General features: G+C 43.9%; 1 protein-coding gene across 15 annotated transcripts in view; it reads left to right on the plus strand.

Annotated features, from left to right (window-relative positions):
- The window catches only part of GNG12 (G protein subunit gamma 12), a 125201-nt gene that overhangs the window by 77836 nt on the left and 22752 nt on the right, over window positions 1-24613 (plus strand). For 5 of the 15 annotated variants that reach the window (XR_012324363.1, XR_012324361.1, XR_012324365.1 and 2 more), the window contains one exon: window positions 18737-18804. The exons of the other annotated variants lie outside the window; for them this stretch is intronic. The gene's annotated coding sequence lies outside the window, so the exon portion shown is untranslated. The remainder of the gene's footprint in view (window positions 1-18736; window positions 18805-24613) is intronic. 15 annotated transcript variants of the gene reach the window in all.

Below are 24613 nucleotides of genomic sequence, written 5' to 3' on the forward strand. Positions count from 1 at the left end.
TCCATTTTGCAGATGAGAAAACTGAGGCTTAGGGAGGTCATGTAACCTGTCCAGAGCCTTACTGCTAGTAAATGACAAAGCTGAGATACAAACCCAGGTCTGTCTACCTCCACCACGATTCTTGCTCTCAGACAATTTTCTATTTACAGTTTCTTACAGATCTTACTCCTACTTAATTCTCCTGCATAATTTGGGAAGGAGAGGAACTTTTTTTCCCCAGGGTGGTGAGAAGAGGGAGAGGCCTTGGAAAAAATAAGTCAGAGATGAACTTATTTTGAAAAAGGAGGGTTTGTGAGAGAAGTGTTGAGTTGGCCGGCAGAAAGGGAGAGGCTATTCTGGACTCGGCGTGTGTTATGGAAGAATGCATGGAAATGAGTGGGAGAAACAGAAAGTAAACCAGGATAGGGCAGGACCCAATAGAAGGAAATGTGATAGTCAGCAAAGAAAGGGGCAGCCCTGCCTTCAAAAGCAACGTGTTAATGATTAGCGCTCTGTGAACGTTTCAGGCCTCACGTGCTCTCCGAGGTATGCAGAACTCCCTTGTTTGGGGGAGAGTTTTGCTCTCCAAAAAACAAAAGCATGACATTTAATTCTGAGTTTCTGCAGGGACTGGATGAAATCACCACTGGAAAAACAAGAATGGCAGCACATGTTAATTATTTCAGGAACTCTTGGAGGGTGCAAATAAAACACCCGCCATCCCAAGGAGAGACGCTGCAGCTCTTCTCCACCCTCTCTCCTTGCTGTGAGCCCCCTGCCCCACCCTTTCTTGGTTGAAGATCCCACATCCTTTGAGTTTCTCTGAAGAAGAAAAAAATGCATAAAAGAGATTTTTGTAAAGCAGACTCCATCTTCCCAGAAGCCTATGGTATCCTCCCTGGCCTTCTCTGACCTTCCTGTGGCATCGATCTTTGATTGGCAACCCGCCTCCTCACACTACTTCCTCTGCCGCCGTTGTCTGAAAAGCCAGGGATTTCTTTATTGATCTTTAACCCACTCTTAAATACCCCTCTTCAGAAGCACCATTTTGCAAGCAGAAGAGTCCTTTGAAAATTGAACTGTAGTCCACTTTGCAGGTTTTCTCCCCGTTTTTTCCTCCCTAAAAGAAAGGCTCTTGGGCTTCCCTGGTGGTGCAGTGGTTAAGAATCCGCCTGCCAGTGCAGGAGACACGGGTTTGATCCCTGGTCTGGGAAGATCCCACATGTCGTGGAGCAACTAAGCCCGGGGGCCACAACTACTGAAGCACGTGCGCCTAGAGCCCGTGCTCCACAACAAGAGAAGCCACCACCATGAGAAGCCCACGCACCGCAACGAAGAGCAGCCCCCGCTCGCCACAACTAGAGAAAGCCCACGCACAGCAACAAAGACCCAATGCAGCCCAAAAAAGAAAGAAGAAGGAAGGAGAGAAGAGAGAGAGAAAGAAAAGAAAAGAGAGAAAAGAAAAGAAAGAAAGAAAGAAAAAAAGAAAGAAAGAAAAAGAAAGAAAGGAAGAAAGAAGAGAGGAAGGAAGGATGGATGGAAGGAAGGAAGGAAGGAAGGAAGGGGACTCACTCGTCTCTGGTTTTAATATACCAAGTTCTGTAATTATTTGTCTTTTGCAGATTAGGAGACTGAAACATTGCAGCCACTCTCCGAGGGATCCCACTTGGCCCCAGTGACTAAAACTATGCCCCACCATCCTTGTCCTCATGGCCAGCAGCCTCAAGTCCCACAATATCTCTGCCTTGGCACAGGGAGCCGACATTGTTTGCATAGCGTACATTCCTGGACAATTGAACTATCCAATTTAACCTTCAGAGCATCCCTGTCGGTTTGTGGGTGTTTGTTCCGGTGAGAGGGGGAGGAGATGGTGACTTTCATGGTTCACACATGATGCTACCCACACACACCCCAAATTCCAAATCTTTATTCTCTAGAGGTTAGCTGCAAATTGCATCTCTAAAATTCACAAGTGAAATCAAACATTTAATGTACTTAAGTCTTTTTGTCCAGAAGCAGATAGCATTAATACTTGCTTCTTTATAACACTCCCCGATCACGCCTGTCCCATTATATGAAAGTCTTTTAGAAATAACCCCATTTCACGTGAAATTAATCTTCGTTAATTAAGATGCTATAATGACACATCGTTCTTGAAATATGTTCTGGTTATGATTGGTGCCTAATCAGGGAAACTTTAAAACTGTTACCCCCAAAACCAAATCTTGTACCACCCAACGTTTGGAACAATCTTTATGCTTTTAAAGGTGCATTTTTGCAGTTTTGTGTGCATGAAGTTTGCTTCCAGAAATGACGTTAGGAAAGGTATGAGTAAGTTGAAATTCACCAGTTTTTCTTCCATTTATTTTGAGTGAATTATAGGCCCTCCCCGCCCCTGCAAAAAAAAAAAGAAAAAAAAAAGAAAAAACACTTTTAAAATATGTTATTTGCTTTAGGGTTATCCAGCTACCTTCTGCTTTCAAACTGGAATTTAAGCCTTCTACATCCTTATCACCTTCCTCTTATCTCCTTTCACCTTTGGATTCTAAGAGAAGAAATGTTTAGAACCTTGAAATCAAAATAAAATTGCAACCTCCCTGAATTACTTACCGGTACTCACTAGGGTTCAAGCATGATCCTCTGCACATAATTTAAAAATCAAAACACCAACTGGCGGATTTAAGCCAAACCCCCTATTTTTAGAACAGTATTAAAAAAAAAAACGGCAGATTTTATTTTCGGCCACACAGCCGAGTAGCAACGGAGGAGGCTCCTGGGCATTCCTCCATCCCTCAGTGCAGAGCTGGGCTGACCACCTCCTGGCCCGGGCAGCTGCCTCTCTCCGGATGCCTTCCCCAGGCACAGCTACTTCCGAGCCTCGGTTGAACTGGTTACTGGGAAGAAAGGATGTTGCGGGCTTAATTTAAAAAAAAACAAACCAAGGGAAAAAAGTGTTCTGTAACTTTCCTTTTAGTTGTAGTGGATCTGTGTGCTCCTTGAGCTTAGGGGTAACATGGGACTTTTTTTTAATTAAGAATGGAGGAGAAAAGTTTCCTTCGGTATTCTTACAATTATGCCTTTGTCAGCAGGTAGTTTATAGGGGAGTCAATTTAAAAAAAAAAAAAAAAGGAGAAGGCTGTAGCCTTTAATTATCCCAGTTGGTATTCAGCTTTACAAAGTCAGTGTACCTGCTGAGTATGTTAATTTAACCACTTTATAGTATCTTAACTCTGCCAGTCTCTCCCACCCAAATCACCTCCTCAAAGAATTCAGAGGAGTCTGGAGATACATGAGAGCTTTGTACCTGCGTATCTTTCTTTCTGTTTCTCAGTACTTTGGGCTTTAATTAAAATCTTTAGGTCGGTATTTTTTCTTTTCTTTCTGCTCCTCATGCCACTTCAAAATCATTTATTCATTGACTCATATGTTCCCACTTTCCACAAATTCAATCAAATATTTCTTAAGTGCTTACAGGGATATTGACAGAGATGTCCTGCCTTCATGGACCTTAGATTCTAGGCTGACAGAGAGACAAGTAAACAAATAAGGTGGGTTTATTCCAGGTCGTGGTAAATGATAAAATCGTTTTCACAACTATTTGTTAAGTGTCCATCTGCTAACCAGAAATGAGATGTCCTTGTAGAACCATCTATGGAGAGGGGCTCTCAAATTTGTTTTCTTATCTGTCTGTAACCCTGTAAAATATGGGGAACAGGTTCTGTTTTCTTCCTCTTAGAGGAAAGGAAATTGAAATTCAAAGAGACGAAGTTCTATGTTGAAAGTTACAAAATTCCTATGCAGGAGAACCAGAACCCAGAGCATGTGGACCCGTTTCTGTCCCCTCTCCCCTGTGACAGGTCACCTGGTCTCCATGGGAGGAACCGAGGCCCAGAAGAATGAAATGCCTTCTCCAAGTCACATAGCTGATTCATGTCCAATCTGGGACTAAAGACTAGGACTTTATTCCCAATGTATGCTTCAGTTCAGCAATTCAGATCAAAACCCAGCCCCACAGCCAGTGTTTGTGGTGGGCTCGCTCTGTCGGCCACTGCGAGAACTAATTTAGATATTTCTTCCATTGATAATATATCCACCACCCCTGCCTGGTTTGTCATCTGTATATAGGTACTCACTTAAGAGAGAGATTTGTCTTTTTGTTTATGTCCCAAACACTTACGTAAATAAACATTCTACAAATATTAACTCATTCACTCCTCAATACAACCCGAGAGGACACGTGCAATTATTATTCTCATCTTACAGATGAGGAGAGAGGCACAGAGAAAATGAGTGACTTACCCTCACTTATATAGCTAGTAGGTGGCAGATCAAGCCCTGACAGCCTGTGAATGTAGCCACTGCTCCCTGCTGTTGTTTTAAATGGGATCACGTATTCCCTTAGCCGAAATGCTAGGAGGACAGAGTGTGATGCTAGAGAGGCGTAAATTCAAATCCCGGGTCTACCCCTAGCTAGGTGTGTGATTTGCTGCAAGTGATTGAACCTCTCCAGGCCTCATTCTTCCATCTGTAACATTGGACTAATGCACACTTTGTAGGGTTGTAGCGAGGAAATGAGACAGCACTTACAGAGCCCCTCAAAGACACCTGGGTCCTCATAGCAGCTGCCCGTTGAGTAGCGGTTACACATTCGTGATTCTGGAACTGTGCCTTGCCTATCCGTTTCCATAAACCTGGACTAAGATATGTGGTCTCTCTCGGCAGACCACAGATTGGCCCCCCTTCTCACGAACATTCTTTACATGTCTGAAAATCAGTTATTTAGAGAGGTGCCTGCAAGGGTGTGGGACACAGTGAAGGAACACCACGGGTAACCCCGAGAATTTCAGCTCGGACCCTACACTTGCGTACAGCAGCTGGCAGTTGCAAAACCCTGCAGCTTAACCTGGACCCATCTTGCTTAGAAGGCAGCTAAGGGACCAGCGTTGAAGAGTGAAGGCTTGAAGTCATTCTGTCTAGGGTCAGATCCCAGCACTGTGGATTTCTAGCTCCAATCTACTTAGTTTGCCCATGCCTTAGTTTCTCCATACATCCAAGTGCAGATGGTCAAGGTTCCCCCCATGGGATTAGGGTGAAGAGTAAATGAGGTAGTCCTTGTACAGCACTTAGCACAGTGCCTGCCACTTGGTAAGAACCCAGTAAACACTGTTCGGATTATTGTTAGTATTATTATCATTCAAGCAAAGCCCTTTGATGGTCCTCCACCTCCCTTCCCCACCTACACGCCTTTCTCTTTCTCCTGCCCACCACTCACACACACACACACACACACACACCAAGCGGCTTCTGACATTATTATACTACTCACCGTTTTCAGTACTCTACTTACAGATAAATACCATTTTTTCCATCTTGATACATTTCCAGAAAATTATTTAGCACCTGACTGACGTTCCCATGCCTCTTTGGGACCAATACCTTTGAAAAAAGCTAAATGACTGGCCTGCCTCCTAACTTATTAGCTCCTGTTTCCAAAAACAAAGAATTCAGTTTATTGATAAATAGAAATATAAAAATATCTTAAGCATCACAGCAGCCTTTATTCATTGCTCTTTGAGTTTTCTGAGGTTTAAAAAAATATATGTCATACATTCAAATAGGGCTTTTTTTGGGGGGGGTGGCAGGTGACAGGGTCAAAAAGTAAATTCAAACATAGGCAGATGTGAGGAAACCTAAATGTCTTCTTTCCCCAGGGCCTCACCTTGCAAAGTGTCTTTATATCCAAAGGCATTCTGGCCTGTTACCCTCCTTATCTAATCCAGCCATATCTAGGTTTCACTTTCATTCTGTTGCCTTAGGCCTTGTTAGCAGGAAAAAAAAACCCCAAAAAACAAAACTCTGTCATCTGCTATATAGAAACATTTGTGCCATGGGATTAGGTACAGTTTTATGGTTTGTTAACAAAAACTTGTTGCATTTTGTGTTATTTAGCTGTGTTTTGACATTGTTTTGCCTACCTAGCTGACATGGTCAAGAAGAACCTTGCTTCTGCTTCAGGTACTAAGTACAATACATACTAAATCTTGATGCTGCAAATCCAAGATTCAAATTCCTAAAATACTAGGCAGCATTTTGTTTTCACCCAGCTTCCCCCGTTCCTTCCCTACTTCGGGTCCCAGAAAGTAGCTTCAGTGGTAATGCTCTACCCAGAGACGCTATTGTTAGTGAATCCCATGTGGCTGTGAATTTTGCACTAAGCAATCAGAGACCTTTGTTCTTCCTGATTAATAAATAGACAGCTTATATCTTTACTCTTCTAATGAATATAAAACACCAGTATTTTGCATACCACCATCAAGAGTATTTATCATACCTGTATATCATCTGACATCCTGTGTTTAATGTTTTTCTTTAAATCTATTTTTAAACTAACTCACTTTTTAGTCTTTTCTCAAACGATATCATCAGTAAAACCACTGGTCTGATGTATAATTATCTTTATTTTTTTCTAACAAACATTAAAATAAATACTAGCCATTATTATTAAAATGAAGAATGTGTGTCTGCATACTACCAAACATTATTGTAAGTTCCAAAGAGTTGAAAATAGCACTCTTTGATGTACAGACTGATCAAATGGTATAATTTGCTAGCAATCTCACTGCAATGACTTTATTTATAATAAAAAATATTTCTTTTTTTTAAGTAGTGTGTGTCACTTTGCACACACTGTTCTGCACTATTTTTCTCCATTCTCTTTGGACTCTACCTACCATTTAAGGCTCTAAAATGTATTCCTCTTTTGAGATAATAATCATACTTATCTCATAGAGTAATTGGAGGATGAAAGCTCTGAGCACAGTGCCTGGCACAGAGTTAGGGCTATTAGTTCCTCTCTGGTCTGTGTGGGTGTTTTCTTCCCAGCTGAATTTATCAAATCCTAGGGATCAAACAGTTCCTGAATTCTTTGTGAGTATATAGTATACTGGTTTGCCTTCAGTAAATACCCAGCACATATTTATCAAATGATTAAAAGTTGAGTAGTTGTAGACTAGTGGGGGAAATAAACAGACACTGGGGTCATGAGGATAACGCACTTCTTGATGTAGGTTTATTAACGCACATTGTTGTGGATGAGTCTTTTTCTGTGACTACCCTTATTCAAGTCATCTCTGAAAGGGTATTAGAGAATCTGTCTCTGACTAGTTCCCCCTCATTCATGCCGCCCCTAAGTGGAGAAGGAGAAAGAACTGAAATTCAGTCTCAGGACTTTGAGGGTTTTGATTCCTAAACTGTCATTGGTCCCATCACCCCTTGAAACATTGGAACAACTTTCCAAAAGGACGTTTACCCCACGGTCACAGACTCAGATACTGAAGGGGCCAGGCCGGCATAGCAGTGAATGAGGCTGGGCTCTACCCCGAATCTGCATCCACATGGGAATGTGCTCTCTCTAAAAAAAGCCAGAAATCTGGGTTTTTATGTGAAAACTCCCAATATCTAAATGTTGGCTCCGTTGCTGGTTTTGTTTTTGTTTTGTTTTGTTAAATAATTCTCTGTGAGCCAAATAAAACAGGTCTGCTGCCAGCTCCAGCTCTCCAGCTGCCAGTATGTGACTTTTGACTTAGATTTTGCTTCCTTGATTGATTTGAGGGTTTATCTATAGACATACAATATTTTTTTTCAGTAATTTATTCTCATGTCAAACAGCTAGTTTAATTATTTTAAACTCTTAAGAATGCTGGAATCAAAGGAGGATTTGTAACTTTGGTGGTCAGTTTCTGTGGGGGAATCCCAGCTCCTCCAAAACAGGAGAATAAGCTACTGACCCTGAAGCCTGGGCTCCAGTCTTTCCCCTCTTTGCAAACAAAGGAAACAGATGCCAGGCAGTTAACAGCACAGGTAACTTGGTGGGAACTTTGCTTAGAATATGGTGAACGCTCTTCCAGGGTCAGTGCATTTTTATAGAGCAATAAGGAACAACTTGGAAGGAAAGTCCATGTTGGCTGCACGTGTCAATGACCTTACACCCAAGGTAGTGGCCTTGAAGTCCAGGTGTGCAATCAGTCGGAATAACCAGGAACTCTGACTTGTTTATTGTTCCCAAAAGCCAGAGAACCTTTAAAAAGCAAACAAACAGCAAAAAAAATTTAAAGCATAAGAAACGCTTTTTCAGTTCTCAGCACTAATCTTTAACTTAAGATGCATTTCTCTGTCTCCTTTCCTCAGTGTGTATTTTATAAAAATGAATTGAAGTCCAAATTAGATAATAAACTATATGATTAATACAGGACCTTCTTATCCAAGTTGAAGCAGAAACAAACAGTAGGGAGAAGTATTTGGGGAGGTAGTTCATTTTATTTTATTTTTTTTTTAAAGAACTAATGGGTGAAAGTATAAAACAGGCAATTCCCTATTTATTTATCCATATTCATGGAGTACCTGTTAGGTTATATATGTGGTAGACTTGTGAATGGAGCCATGATTTTTCTTTACTCTAGATCAGAGGTTGACAAATATGTTCTATAAAAGGCCAGATAGTAACTATTTTAGGTTTGGTACATCATCCATTCTCTGTCACAGCTACTCAGTTCTACCATTGTAGCACAAAAGCAGCCATGGGTGATACATAAACAAGTGGGCGTGCCTATATTCCAATAAAACTTTACTTGCAAAAATTGTCAGCAGGCTGCATTTGTCCCATAGGCTGTAATTTGCAGACCCCTGTTCTAGGTAACTGAGGAAGAAGTATGGGAGGGATAATTTATTTGCTATATTCTTTTTTTTTTTTAACTTGGAAAAGTACTTTATTATTTTTAATCATTTTTTTATTAAAGTATAGTTGATTTACAATGTTGTATTAGTTTGGGTGTACAGCAAAGTGATTCAGTTATACATATATCTATATCCTTTTTTAGATTCTTTTCTGTTATAGGTTGTTACAAGGTATTGACTATAGTTCCCTTGTTGTAGGTCCTTCTTTTTTATCAATTTTATATATAATAGTGTATATATGTTAGTCCCAAATTCCTAATATATCTCTCCACCCCTGCTATCCCCTTTGGTAACCATAAGTTTGTTGTGTCTATAAGTGTATTTCTGTTTTGTAAATAAGTTTATTTGTATCATTTTTGTTTTTAGATTCCACATATAAGTGATATCATATGATATTTGTCTTTCTCTGACTTACTTCACTTAATATGATAATCTCTAGGTTCATCCATGTTGCTGCAAATGATATTATTTCATTCTTTTTATAGTTTTTGCATATATATATGTGGTGTGTGTGTGTGTGTGTATATATATGTACAGACACAAACACACACCACATCTTCTTAAGCCAGTTGTCTGTCAGTACACATATAGGTTGCTTCTATGTCTTGGCTATTGTAAATAGTGCTGCTGTGAACATTGGGATGCATGTATCTTTTTGAATTAGAGTTTTCTCCTGATATATGCCCAGGAGTGAGATTGCAGGATCATATGATAACTCTATTTTTAGTTTTTTAAGGAAGCTTCATACTGTTCTCCATAGTGGCTGTACCAATTTACATTCCCACCAACAGTGTAGGAGGGTTCCTTTTTCTCCACACCCTCTCCAGCATTTATTATTTGTAGACTTTTTAATGATGGCCATTCAGACTGGTGTGAGGTGATACCTCATTGTAGTTTTGATTTGCATTTCTCTAATAACTAATGATATTGAGCATCTTTTCATGTGCTGGTTGGCCATCTATATGTCTTCTTTGGAGAAATGTCTATTTAGGTCTTCTGCCCATTTCTGGATTGGGTTGGATTTTTTTCTTTTTTTAATATTAAGCTGTATGAGCTGTTTGTGTATTTTTGAAATTAATCCCTTGTTGGTTGCATCATTTGCAAATATTTTCTCCCATTCTGTAGGTTGTCTTTTCATTTTATTTATGGTTTCCTTTGCTGTGCAAAAGGTTTTAAGTTTAATTAGGTCCCATTTGTTTATTTTTGGTTTTATCTCCATTACTCTAGGAGACAGAAACAAAAAACTGTTGCTGCAATTTATGTCAAAGAGTATTCTGCCTGTGTTTTCCTCTAGGAGTTTTATAGTATCAAGTCTTACATTTAGATCTTTAATCCATTTTGAGTTTACTTTTGTATATGGTGTCAGAGAACGTTCTAATTTCATTCTTTTATGTGTACCTGTCCAGTTTTCCTAGCAACACTTATTAAGCATACGGTCTTTTCTCCATTGTATATTCTTGCCTCCTTTGTTGTATGTAGATTAGTTGACCATAAGTGCGTGGGTTTATTTCTGGGCTTTTTATCCTGTTCCATTGATCTATGTGTCTGTGTCTGTGCCAGTACCATACTGTTTTGATTACTGTAGCTTAGTAGTATAGTCTGAAGTTAGGGAGAATGATTCTTCCACCTCCGTTCTTCTTTCTCAAGATTGTTTTGGTTATTCGGGGTCTGTTTGTTTGTCTTACAAATTAAAAATTTTTTCTGTTCTAGCTCTGCGAAAAATGCCATTGGTACTTTGATAGAGATTGCATTGAATCTGTAGATTGCCTTGGGTAGTATAGTCATTCTAACATTATTGATTCTTCCAGTCCAGTGACATGGTATATCTTTCCATCTGTTTGTGTCATCTTCAATTTCTTTCATCAGTGTCTTAGAGTTTTCAGAGTACAGGTCTTTTGCCTCCTTAGGTAGGTTTATTCCTAGGTATTTTATTCTTTTTGATGCCATAGTAAATGGAATTACTTCCTTAATTACTCTTTCTGATATTTTGTTGTTAATGTATAGAAGTGCAACAGATTTCTGTATATTAATTTTGTATCCAGCAACTTTACCAAATTCACTGATGAGCTCTAGTAGTTTTCTAGTAGTGTCTTTAGGATTTTCTATGTGTAGCATCATTTCATCTGCATACAGTGACAGTTTTACTTCTTCTTTTCCAATTTGGATTCCTTCTATTTCTTTTTCTTTTCTGATTGCTGTGGTTAGGACTTCCAAAACTATGTTGAATAGAAGTGTCAAAAGTGGGCATCTTTGTCTTGTTCCTGATCTTACAGGAAATGCTTTCAGCTTTTCACCATTGAGTATGATGTGAGCTGTGGGTTTGTCATATATGGCCTTTATTATGTTGAGGTAGCTTCCCTCTATGCCCACTTTCTGGAGAGTTTTTAATCATAAGTGGATGTTGAATTTTATCAAAATCTTTTTCTACATCTATTGAGGTGATCATATAGTTTTTATTCTTTAGTTTGTTAATGTGGTGTATCACATTGATTGATTTGAAGATATTAAAAAATCCTTGCATCCCTAGAATAAATCCCACTTGATCATGGTATATGACCCTTTTAAAGTATTGTTGGAGTTGGTTTGCAAGTATTTTGTTGAGGATTTTTACATCTATATTCATCAGTGATATTGGCCTGTAATTTTCTTTTTTTGTGATACCTTTATCTGGTTTTGGTGTCAGGGTGATGGTGGCCTCATAGAATGAGTTCAGAAGTGTTCCTTCCTCTGCAGTTTTTTGGAGTCGTTTCAGAAGGATAGGTGTTAACTCTTCTCTAAATATTTGGTAGAATTCACCTGTGAAGCCATCTGGTCCTGGACTTTTGTTTGTTGGGAGTTTTTTTAAATTACTGGTTCAATTTCAGTACTGGTAATTGGTATGTTCATATTTTCTGTTTCTTATTTGCTATATTCTTAATTGTTCTTATTGCTCAAACAATAGCAAGAGTATTCATAGTCCTAGCTAGCAAATAAGTTCATCTTTCCATGTTCTGACCACTGATTTATGTACATAGACAGTTGACCCTTGAACCACATGGGTTTGAACTACACAGGTCCACTTCTTCACAGATTTTTTTCAATAGTAAACACTACAGTACCACATGATCCGCAGTTGTGCAGGGCAGAGACCTGCTGACCTGAGGTCACCGAAGAGGTGGACCTGCTGGAGGGACAGAGGTCTATGGGTCTTGCTGCAGCCCAGCTGAGCCGTCTCTCAGCTTTGCTTAGACTGTGTGCTCCCTACAAGGCCTTCCAGTGTCTCGTTTGGCACATTCCCTGAGACAGCTGATCCCATGGAGGGCTGCCCTGTGCGGTGAAGAGGGTCCCCACGGGTGTCTCTGTTTGTCTCTTTGAGCTTGATACGCATGTTTCATTCCTGAGAGGACCCCCTCCGGGGGCCCTGATGGTGGTTCAGAACCCGCCCAGCTGAGGCCTAGACCCGCTGGCAGGGTCCTTGCTGGGTGCTGCCCAGCCCAAGCAGCAGGGTGGCTGGTCGTATTCCTTTGGGGCACTTCCTGTGACCCCTTCCACCTGCCTGAGGACTGTCACTCAGCCCTAAGGAGAGCTGGCCGTGTGGTCAGAGAATGGGCTGTGGAGTAAGGCAACCCCAGCGCCTCTTTATTAATAAGGGAGAAAGAAGCCATCGTGAGTGGGAGCTTGCAGGACAAGAAGACAGGACTTGCAGGAAAACCTGCGGATGAGTAGACTGGTCCAGCCACGGGGCAGCCAGGAATTCAGAGTTCCGGACCCCACAGTCACCACCAAGTCTATTTCAGGAGTTATTCCTACTTCTTCAGTAGCTGCCAGAATAATTTCTGTGATCTCCTTCTCACAGAACGCCAGGATCCCACTAACTGCAGGCCCACCCAGCAGAGTCACTGAACTACCCAGAAACACTGCCATTTCCTTGGCTTTCTTATCTCACACATGCAGCCTAAACCCTGGATCAACCCCTGCTTCACCAGTCGGTGCCTGAGACGCTGCAGACAGTTTACATACACTTTCTGAGCACATTTCGTCATCTATGGAATGTCTGTATTATACACCTTGTCAGGTTAGTGTGAGGATTAGAGATAATGTGAAAACAGAAGCCGGCATATAAGACACAGTTAACGGTACTTAGAGTATTGTATCACCCAGTCCTTCATGCAACGTGTACATACCAGGCCTTGTTCTAAGAGCTGGGCAGAGAGCATTGAAAAAGACAGACCTTGTCCTCATGGAGCTCAGATTCTGGGGGCAAAGACAGACCACACACACGTAGACTATAATGTCATGAAGTGACCACCCCGGTTCAGAAGAAAATTGAAGCAGAATAAGGGGAAGGAAAGTGACAGGTAGAATAGGGTGTTGGCTGTTTCAGGCGTGGCAATCAAAGAATGTCTTCCTGAGCAGATGATGTGAGCAGAAACCTAAAAAAAAACAACAGAGTATTCCGTATGCACATATCTAAGGGAGGAGTATGCCAGGCCAGGGGAACAGCAAATGCTAAGGCCCTGAGGTGGGAGCAGTCTGACATATTTATGAAAAAGCAAGTAGACCTTAAGGATTGGGAGAGGAAGGTGGGATATTGGCCAGGGGCTAGATCTAGGGTGTCCTAAACCATGCTAAGATCCTGGAATTATTCCAGGAAACGATGGAAAACCACCGAAGGGTTTGAGCAAAAAGAACAATGTGATCAGATTACATTTAGAAAGCTTCACTCCAGCTGCTAATTATAAAATAAACTGTAGGGTAGCAAAAAAGAAATAGGAAAGGACAGCAAAAAAGCTGTCTCAGGCATCTAGGAGAGAGATGAGGGTGGCCTGGACCATGCTGGGAGCATGGAGGTGATAAGAAGCCACTGGGCTCAGGGTGTGTTTCTGTAGGTAAGGCCAGCAGAGCTTTCTCTGGGATTAACTGTTGGGTATGAGATGAGGAAAGGAGTTGATGCTCCAGGTATTTTAGGTCTGAGCATTTGGATGTTGCCATTTCAGAGACAGCGGAGGCTGAGAAAAGATGGATTTTGGCAGGCAGGGGGACCTAAATCTGGAGGTTGCTTTACACATGTTAAGTTTGATATGCATTGTATCGATAGGTATCCAAGTGCAGATGTTGAGCAGGCAGGTGGATATTAAAATCCAGAAGTCCACGGGGAGGTTGAAGCTGGACATAAATAGAAGGAGGGCTCAGGATCATGGGAAAGACCTGACAGAGACCAAAGCTGTGTGAGGACAGGGACCGTGTCTGTTTCATTGAGTTCTGTATGCACAGCATGAATATTCAGTATGTGTCTGGTGAGTAAATTAATCTGTGGCTATTAAACTGTTACATGATGAATGTGGTTTCGTGCAAAACAAAAGCACTAACTGAAAATTTGCTTTATTATTCCAAACCAAAAATAGAAACCTGGTGTGTAGTTTCTTAAGAAATAATTGGCATATGATAAAATCAAAGCTTGACACTGAAAGGAACCTTTGAGGCCATTTAATGCAAAAGTTCAAAATTTGTGGAGGAGAGGGTGGTAAGGGAAGTAGATGGTTTATTGCCAAGGGTGAGACAGTGTATAGGGCCTGCACACTGACAATAAACTGAATAAATAATGTCTTGACCATCAATGCACTACTCTTGTTCAAGCATATGAAGATGTTGCAATTAGTAAAATAAGAGAGAACAACATAAGCTCCCAAAGACCAACTGTCTTGGGCGGGGAGAGAATTTAGTGAGTGTTTGTACATTAGAAGGAGTCTTTGTCTTGAAATGGGTGGGAAACTCGGATCTAATCCAAGCCTTTTGTTTTACTGATACAGAAAGGGAAGGGGAGTGGGATTAAGTGATTTGCATAAATGACACAGCGAATTAATGACTGTGCCTAGATGGACTCCTAGGTCTCCTTAACCTGAGCCCAAAACTCCTTCCACCACACATGTGCTCTGAATTTCAGCACCAACTTTCTTCAGACCAGTAATTGAGGTATTGCCTTAGAACGGAACTCATTTATTTTTGGCCATGGAATTATTTTAGTGATCTATTTTGCCGGCAATTTAATATGAGAATTATAATTAGACTTTGTTTTAGCTAATTTCAAAATCCATCTACAATTCCCTAAACATGTTCCTTTTGGCAATGCGAAAGAAATAAGTAGTCCAAGGAGGGTCGCTGAAAGTAAAATGTTTAATTTGCAATAGATAATTTACCAAGTGAGTAATTCTCGTGTCGAAAAATTAAAACTTGATTTGAGCTGCAGACATCATTTTAAGGAAGCTGAGAAGCCCGTGTAGGCCTTCAGGAGGGGACACATCTGAATATCCACAACTCTCGGTTCAAATCCTGGCTCCACAGCTCAGTTACCTGTACAGACCGTGTTGGCCAAGCTAACTCACTCCTCCAAGCCTCAGTTTACACATCTGCAAAATGGGGAGGGAGACACTTCCTTTCTAAAGAGGACATTAGAAAGCACACCCATCTGATGCCTGCACGGACGAGGCCCTGGGGAAAGAGAGGAACCCTTCGAATCTTACATGTGGGGAAACTGAGGCCTGTTAGAAGTAACCCAAAGAAACCATTGTGAGTTGAGTCCGCAGTCCGATCCCCTAGCTTTTAACTAACTACCCTCCAGCTCAGTCACCGTCTCCTGATGTTCCTGGCTCCTGACTTCCTCAGGCTGCGTTTGCCAGGAAATTGCCCAGCCATACTGCCTGGACAGCTTCCCTGGCGGAGGAGTGCCCACTGGGGGCGCAGGCCCCCAGGGCTGGCATCACAGTCTGAGCCTGTGGGCTGCTCCAGCGGGTTCTGCTGAGAGGTTGCCCCGGTGGCTGCATTACTCACACATCCCTGCCACCCCGCGCAGCTGGCCCCAGCCTGAGCACAGGCTCGTTTACATTGTGGCACAACAGGAAGCAGGGCCGGTGTTCAGAGCCGCGTTGGCTCACGGAGAGCCGTGGCTCCAGGTGCTCTGGGTCCTGCAGCTGTGGCTGTGTCCCTCGCCTCACGTTTGCCCCGGGGTGGGGGTGGGAGTAGCAGTCTTTCTGCGGCAGCTTGGTGGGGCTTTAGTGGGGGACGGTTGAGTGTTTTGGGGGGTGAGAGGTTGGTTTGCTTTTTGTCCGCTATCACGTGCTTGGCAGGCATGACCAGAAGGCGGGACGGGGGGGTACCTTTTGTGGAGTCAGGGTTCCTACACAGTTCTCCCACAGCGGCTGCAAGTGAAATGGCAGAGGCGTGAGTCACCCTGTGAGACGGGAACAGGAAGACATCCTGTTGATGCCAAAACATTTTCAGTTCAGTTATGAGAATTTACACCCTGCCCCCCCCCAAAAAAGACAAAAAATCAGCATTCGGCATGCGTCTCCCCGGGCACAGTGGTCTGGCACTGGCTGTGTTCCCTGTGAAGGACGGCCCGGGGCCCAGCTTGGTTTAGTGCTCAGGAAATTGGCCGTGTCCTTGGTCTGCTTTGTCTGTGACGGTATCAGAGAACCCTCTTTGCCAGAGAAACTTTCTGTCTGAGGTTTTGTTTGTTTGGTTTTTGATTCTTGTTTTTATTCAAATATTTTCCCTTGTTTCTCTTCTCGGGATGGTAATGCACTGTATGGTTTCTTAGGATTTTCTTTTGTGTAAACATTTTTCATGTTTTTCTGACAGGAACTGTTGCTTATGAAGATCAACTAAGAATTTATAATATTTGAGGGATCCTCTGCTCCTTTTAATGGAATTCTCATAACCCCCTTGTTCTTAAATTATCCTTATAATAATGTATTGAATGCTTAGAGGCAGGCATCCTTTTAAAAACTTCACATCTACATTAATCCTCACAAGAGCTCCATGAGGTAGAGGGACTGTTGTTATTCCCAGTGTGCTGGGACTGAGGCTTGGGTTGAGCAATTTCCAAAGTCACAACGTTAGTTGAATGGCAAGTGCCAGCCCTTAAGCCCCGTTTCTAATCACCCTCTTGGCCAGCACTTACTCAAAGTATGGTCAGCAGAGCACTGACCTCATGAGATGTTCCTAGAAAAATGTAGCTGTGTTCAAATAATTGGAGGAAATGCTGCAAACTGTATGCCTCTTGCAGATCATAAACGTATCTTAGTGTGGGAAGACCCTGTATAGTCCTATGTGAAAGAAGCCTACTTATCTTTGTTTGAACTAGGACTCTCCAAAATAGATGTGACATGGACCCTTATTTCCATGTATACCTATTAAGTTGTAATGCGTTTTGAGAAACACCACGCTAGCATACAAAAGCATATAGCCAGGTGATTGAGAGCTTTGGAGCCAAAGTACCTGGGTTGGAATACTGTATCTGCTACTTCCTCTTCCTCACTTTTCCCATCTGTACAATGGCAAAATATAATAGCACTCTCTCACAGGGTGATGGTGAGGACTAAATTAGTCAGTGCATCTAGAAGACCTAGGAGAGTGTTGTATACATGGAGAAGTACTCGATGTTCCAAATGTAGCAGGATGAATCAAAACATTTGCTACTACCTGTGGGGTCTGGCCGAAGCCAAAATGCTATTTCATGGTGCTTAGAAAACACATGAGACAGGAAGCATTGCCCTCCCTCTTTCCCTTGGTGCTCTCTCTAGCTTCCCTGGATTCTCTCTGCCTCTCACCATCTGGTTGGTCCAGATAGCTCAGAGCTGGGCTCAGGTCTCTGCCCTTGAGTCAGGATTAGCGTGCACTCTTGCTGGGACAGGGGACAGCTATCGGCATTAACCACATGCCTGTGGGTAGCCCCAGCAGAATCTGCAGAGAGAATGTGCTGGTAAGAAAGGAACTCAGGTTCCCTGTGTTTTTAAACAAGGCAGCTGCCCTTGCACACTGTTGGCTCCTGGACTTCTGGAAGGGGAAACTGTTGCAAAGCATTGCACTGTCACTGAATTTGCTGCTCCCCCTGTCACCTGCCACTAACCAGAGCAGCTTCTCCAAGGGGGTCCAACACTGGATGAGAAGCCTTGCAATTCTGCAGGCTCGGCTTCTGGTCCTGGTGTCTCAGCACCCAGCCAGCCTGAGCCGCCTCATGCAAAGTCCTGCAGCAGACAGATAGCACTTGGTGGGGCCCGGTTCTTCCCCTCCTCTGCATGTTCCAAAGTTGGTTGTGCATTGACTCCCGGGAAGGGTCAGAGAGAAGTCCACTGGAGAGAAGTAGAGCAATTACAGGAACTTACTAGTTTTTAAAATGAACGCCGTATGTTTACATTGCCCTTTGTGATTTTTCTCTAAATTTTATTTTATTATTTTTTTAATATCTTTTATTTTATTACTTATTTATTTATTTTGGCTGCATTGGGTTTTCATTGCTGTGCGTGGGCCTTCTCTAGTTGCGGCAAGCGGGGGCTGCTGTTTGTTGCGGTGTGCGGGCTTCTCACTGTGGTGGCTTCTCTAGTTGCAGAGCATGGACTCTAGGCACGCGGGCTTCAGTAGTTGTGGCACATGGGCTCAGTAGTTGTGGCTCGCGGGCTCTAGAGCGCAGGTTCAGTAGTTGTGGCACACGGGCTTAGTTGCTCCGCGGTATGTAGGATCTTCCCGGACCAGGGCTCGAACCCGTGTCCCCTGCGTTGGCAGGCAGATTCTTAACCACTGCGCCACCAGGGAAGTCCTCTCTAAATTTTAAATGTCTCAAAATGAGAAATTCAAATTAGAAAAATGCACCAACCCTCTATGTGAGCAAGGCTGGTTGCCCGTAATATATTTATTATTGAGTGAAAAAATGAAATTTGCAGAACTATATGTAAATATGGCCCCATTTGTTTGAAAATCCACATATATGTGTATGATGTGTGTGTTTGGAAAGGCCAGAGGAAGGTGTGGAAGGAAGAAGGAAAAAAACTAGGGACAGTAGTTACCCCTTTGCCCTTTCGAGTGAAATTAGAAGCAAAGAGTTTTAACTTTTTATTCGATTCACATGCCTATAGATTGAATTTTTCAGCATATTCCTTTTGTTATTAAAAAGAAGAAGAAAATAATAAAAGGGAAACACCCCGAGGTAGACTCCAAAAATAGGGCTAGACTAAATAGTAGTGGTTAATAATGGGTGTTGTCTGCCTAGGCTGGGAGGCTTTGCAGTGAGAAGGAAGGAAACAGACCAGACCAGAAAATGGGCCAATTCCAGTCCCAGTGAGTATGGTATAGGCTCGGCTCAGCAGTGCAGTGGGTGGCTTTGGAGCCTGTGCAGTTACAAGTGGTGCTAAGTTTTGTTTTCCCTTTCCCACGCCTTCCCTCCTGTAGGCCACCCAGGCTGCCCAGGTCCTCAGGGGTTCAGCTCCCCCTGTATTGCCCTTGGCCATGATAAAGCACTTTAATCACCCAGGCCCTGACCAAACGGAGGGGCCATTGCTATCACTGGGTCACCTCTGCAGAGTCCTCACTCCCCGTGAGAGTTCCACAGCCAAACTTTGGAGCCCTGCCCAGCGGGGAAAGATGCGAGTGGGGAGAGGACCTTGACTCAAAAGTCAGGAACTGGGGTCTTTTCCCAGTTCTGAGGGGTCTTAGACAAATCAAATTTCCTTCTGCCTCAGTTTTCTCAGATGCTAGACATACAAAGTAATTTAATTACAGGGTGGTTGTGAGATGTGATAATAGGAGTGAAAGAGCTTCAGAAGGTAAAAGGTGGTGATTTGAAAAGAAAAACTGGCCCCCGGATGTTACCATTAGCAGTACTATGCTGGGGGTGGGGCAGGCAGGGTACTCAGTGCCTGAGCTGATTTCTCTCCCAACACAGCATTCACTTTCTGCACTGACTTGGAGGCAGAGCCCCTTCCTTTGCAGTATTCAGAGTACTTGCTGTCCTAGGAATCCCCTCTTTGTTGATAAGAAACACACACGAGGAGGGCCTGAGAGGGTGAATGGTCTGTCTCTTTTTCCCACCTTGCCAGATCCCACCGGAAGCCAGGGAACAGGGCCCAGGGTGAGGCTGGACTCTCGGATTCCACATTCTAGGTGCTAAGCATTTAACTGGACTGTCCTGCTTCAACAGTCACTTTATGGTGAGGGCACCTCTAACTGACTGATGTCAGTGTTTGTTGAAGAATGACACAGAGTGGGACCCCACTCCTCACATACACCTCCTCTAGGGTTTAAGGAACTTTAAACATTCTCCTTTGTGATGACAGGTTTTCCCTCCAGATGTCAGTCATTCAGTGTAGTGAACAACTGGGCCCAGACATCAAATCGTACAGGTGAATGGCACACCTGAACTTGTTCAGCTCATTTATGCTATGCCCCGTGGTTTTTTTCTGTCCCACCTTCCCACTGTCTTTCCTCACTCACTCAAAACCCATTTTAAGGAGACGTTGCATATTCATTTATTAAGTAAATTTTCTTTTCTTTTTTTTTTTTGCGGTATGCGGGCCTCTCGCTGTGGCCTCTCCCGTTGCGGAGTGCAGGCTCCGGACGCGCAGGCTCAGTGGCCATGGCTCACGGGCCCAGCCGCTCCGCGGCACGTGGGATCTTTCCGGACGAGGGCACGAACCCGTGTCCCCTGCAGTGGCAGGCGGACTCTCAACCACTGCGCCACCAGGGAAGCCCTATTAAGTAAATATTTATTGAGTGCCACGTGCGTATGACAGTACACTAGCACTGAAACCATATCTGTCTTTCGTTAGCTGAAGTCCAGTGGGGTGAGGAGCACCAGAAGATAAGCACACAGATAACCGCATTACAAGACAAGAGGCAGTTAAGTGCCAGAGGCAGGACAATGTGTTCTAGACCCTCAAAGGAGAAACAGACCATCTCCATCCATCTGACCTACCAAGGAGGCACATCTCTGTTCATATCAGCCCCTGCTTAAAATTTTTCAGTGGCTCTCAGTTGCCTCCAGCATAAAATCCAAACTCCTGAGCCTGGCAGCCAACCTTTTGACTCTATTCCACACCCCTTCCAGCTCTTCTTCATGGTGTCTCTGCTCTGCCGAACCTAACCGCTACCTGCCTTTCCCTGCACAGCACCAGGGCTTTCATAGCCTTTGCCCCTCCACTTGGAATGCCCTACCCTCCCAGCTCCATAGCCTGCAGTGTGGTGCCACCTCTCCCATAAAGCCTGCCCAGATTTCCCCCAGCCAGAAGGAGTCACTCCCTCTTCTGAACTCTCCTTGTACTGACCTCTCTGTCTCTCCTGATGCAGCTTTTCTGCTTCAAGTTGTTTGTGGACGCACCAGTTTTCCCTCTGCTGGATGGAAAGCTCCCTGAGGGTTTATTTGTACATGCTCAGTGCCTACCAAAGCATCAGAGCAGCCTCCTGACAAACAGCTGTGGGATGGAGGTGGGGGGAGCTTTAGGTTGGAGGATAAACAGAGACGTGGTGATAGAGGCAACCTGACAGGACCTGGAAGCAGGGGTGGCATCTCAACGGGGGGCCTGGGAAGGGCAAGTCAGAGTTCAATTCCAGGGGCCATTTGAGGAGCTACAAGTCAGGTTATTTTCTCCTACCTCTTTTGGGTTGTGGGTCCCCTTCGATTAATGCTCTGGACCCTCTCCCCAGAAAATGTACATACCCACAGCATTTCATAGAGGGTACCTGGACCTTCTCGGGGGAAAGAATCCCAAAGCAAAAACATAGTTGACGACTGGAAATGTAGATTACTGCCATATTGTGAAGGGTTTCTGGGCCATAGTGAAAGTTGCGTTCACTTCAACAGTTAATCGGGAACAGTTGATGTTTTTTGTTTCTTACTTTCTTTTCAAGTGTTATATCTCTCAGCTGCTGACCCAGATCGTATGCATAATGATTTTTTTCACAAGCTAAACACACACATGTAGCCAGCAGTTGGAAAAGTCCCTTTGTGTCCCCTTTGCCACCTTCCCCTTCAGGAGTAACCACTGGCCTGACAGCCAACAGCATAGATTAGTTTCACCTGTTTTTGTGCCTTAATGGCCTCGTACGGTAGGTACTTCTTTTGACTCTTTGTGTCTGGCTCCTTTCACTCAACATTATATTTGTGAGATTATCCATATTGTTATACAGTTCCCTGGTGGTCCAGTGGCTAGGATTCGGGGCTTTCATCCATATGGTTGCATGTATTTGGAGCTTGTCATTTGCTATGGAATATTCCATCGAGTGAGATATTATTCTCCTGCTTGGGTCGTTGAGGCAGTTTCCATCTGGGGGCTGCTACGAACATTCTAATGCATGTCTTTTGGCCGATATAGGACTAGAATGGCAATATGTAAATGTTCTGCCCAAGTGACTATTGCCATATTTTGTGTTCCCTCCCCCCATCCAGTTGATGGTTTTTGAGGGGCATCATAAGATTAGAGTTGAATTTTAGGAAGATTTATTTGGCTGTGGTATCTTTGATGTCTCTGAGCAGTGGTTTCAGAGAGCCCTGGGAATCTGCAGAGTCGCCTTAGGGGCTGCCACCGGGCAGAGAGAAGGGAGGCTGAGTTTGTGGTAGTGCTCTGAGCTCCTCGTTCACAGCCACCCTCCAGCAGAGCAGGCGCGCTCGTATCTGTTTCATTAGCTTTTGCCATTATCTAGGATTACTGGTCCATGGCCAGCAGTCTGACAAGTTGACAGCTGTTGGGGGAGAGCTCAGGGAAACCAAGAAAAGTGAGGCGGTTGTAGTCATCTCCAAACACATATCGAGGGAGGGCCTTAATAAGAGGTTGATGGCAGGGGCACCAGAGAGGGAGGTGTGGATAGGAAAATAGAACCTGTAGGACTGGTCACCTCTTTGGATGTCAGGGAGCAAGGGGGTGGTCTCAGAAACAGAACTAATGTTTTGAATCTAAGTTACTGTAATAAAGGTTGCTTTCTTAGCAGAGAGTTTGAGAAGCCAAGTCCAGAGAAGGGCCCCCGGGGAGAAGAAGAGGGGGAGCCTGACTTCTGACAAGTTTAAGGAACAGGCAGGCTATGTGGATGAGAGGGTCCCGCAGACAGCTCCGGGACCAGACACAGGTGTAAGAATCCTCTGTAAGGGGCTTCCCTGGTGGCTCAGCGGTTAAGAATCTGCCTGCCAATGCAGGGGACCCGGGTTCAAGCCCTGGTCCAGGAGGATCCCACATGCTTCCGAGCAGCTAAGCCCATGCGCCACAACTACTGAGCCCACGCTCTAGAGCCCGTGAGCTACAACTAGCCCGCGTGTGTAGAGCCCATGCTCTGCAACAAGAGAAGCCACCGCAAGGAAAAGTAGCCCCCACTCGCCACAACTAGAGAAAGCTTGCGAGCAGCAACGAAGACCCAACGCAGCCAAAAATAAATTAATGAATGAATGAATTAAAAAAAAAAAAAAGAATCCTCTGCAAGCCCTTGGAGGGAGATGGAAGGGGGGAGGACAGAGAGAGGAAAAATAAGCACGCAGGCCAAGTCTTCAAGGACAGCTGAGCTTGGAGGACTTGGAGAGGGAAAGATGTCAGCCCGGGAGACAGAGCGGGACAGTCGGAGGCATGCAGACGCGCCCAGGGGAGGATCGGGGCTCAGAGACCGAGGGCAGAGTCAGGAGGGTGGGACAGTCCAGCAGTGTCAGTGTCAAAAACTGGACTTGTTCCAAGAGTTCTTCAGCTTTATCTGGAATCATGACATTTCACGGAAGTGCCTTCTTAACCATCAGTAATGTTCAGGGTTATGTGCGTCCTGTGCTGTTATCTCTGAAAACTGGCAACAGCGTGCCCTTGCACATGGTAACTCGCCCAGAAATTTCAATTCACTCTGATAGCCCTTCCCAGAACATTCTGGCTAAAAAAGCTTACTGTATTTGTGAGCATGGCTTTATTTTAAAACATCCATGAACAGTATTTTCTCCCCCATATGCTTGCTTGCTTCAGAACCCACTTGGTAAGGAAAGCTCCCCTGCCCATCCCTCCCCTATTTGGGCTGATCCCCACTTATAAAGTCTTCTGGGGATTCAGAAGCAGCTCTGTGCTGACCACACCCCCCCCCCCCCATGTGCGTAATTCTTTCAGGGCACTAGATTCACCTGTTCGTGTCCCTACACGGTTTACTTTAGTGACTTTGTCCCTGCCGTGATCATTATGACAATATATAAATATTAAGTGCTTAAACCAATGATCTGAGGAATTCTAAAGAGCAGGAAAGAGAGGACCACTCAGAGAGAAGCAAAGAAGAGGTGCAGAGCGTGTACATTGTTGTCCTTTGCTAAGGATGAGGAAGCTGAGACCCAGAGAGGACAAATGACTGGCCACCAGTTCGGCACATGAGGAGTCAGGGAGTCCCAGGTGTTGTGCTGAGCAGCCCTGATGTATTCTAGTCCCTGCGGCTCTTTTATCCGAATGTACATCCAGATCACCCGGAACTTTTTCAGAACGTACTTTTCCCAGGACTTACCCTGATGTTCTGATTCTGGAGGTTTGGGGGTGAACTTCAGACCTGGGCGCACTGACAGAACTGCCCAGGTGATTCTGAAAGCAACCCTGTTAGGAGTCCAACGTCTAGTCACTTTGTGGTTTCTGTGTTTCACTCCACGCTACCTCTTAAGTGCAGGTATAATCTGCATCTAAGAAAATGTCATTAAACGGGTTGTGTCTCAGAGAGGAAAAATTTAAGAAGTATACGGGGGCTTCCCTGGTGGCGCAGTGGTTGAGAGTCCGCCTGCCGATGCAGGGGACGCGGGTTCGTGCCCCGGTCCGGGAAGATCCCACATGCCGCGGAGCCTGCGCGTCGGAACGGGAGAGGCCACAACAGTGAGAGGCCCGCGTACCACAAAAAAAAAAAAAAAAAAAAAGTATATGGAATTACTAAAAGTGAATGTTACACTAAATATTAAGAAGGGAAGCACCTGATAGGCTCCTAAGAAATAAGAGTCTTGTAGGGCAAAGGATTCTGATACTTTTCCGGTTATCTGCAAAAGTATCTTACCTGTTGACCATATACATTTGCATGCTAAATTCAAGAAGTTCAACAAGTCCATAAGTAGAAATTAAAATGAAATTAAGTATTTAGTTGAAGCTGTCTGATATAGATGGTATATGAG

The sequence above is a fragment of the Tursiops truncatus genome, chromosome 1, assembly GCF_011762595.2.
Source record: "Tursiops truncatus isolate mTurTru1 chromosome 1, mTurTru1.mat.Y, whole genome shotgun sequence".
NCBI classification, from domain to species: Eukaryota; Metazoa; Chordata; class Mammalia; order Artiodactyla; family Delphinidae; genus Tursiops; species Tursiops truncatus.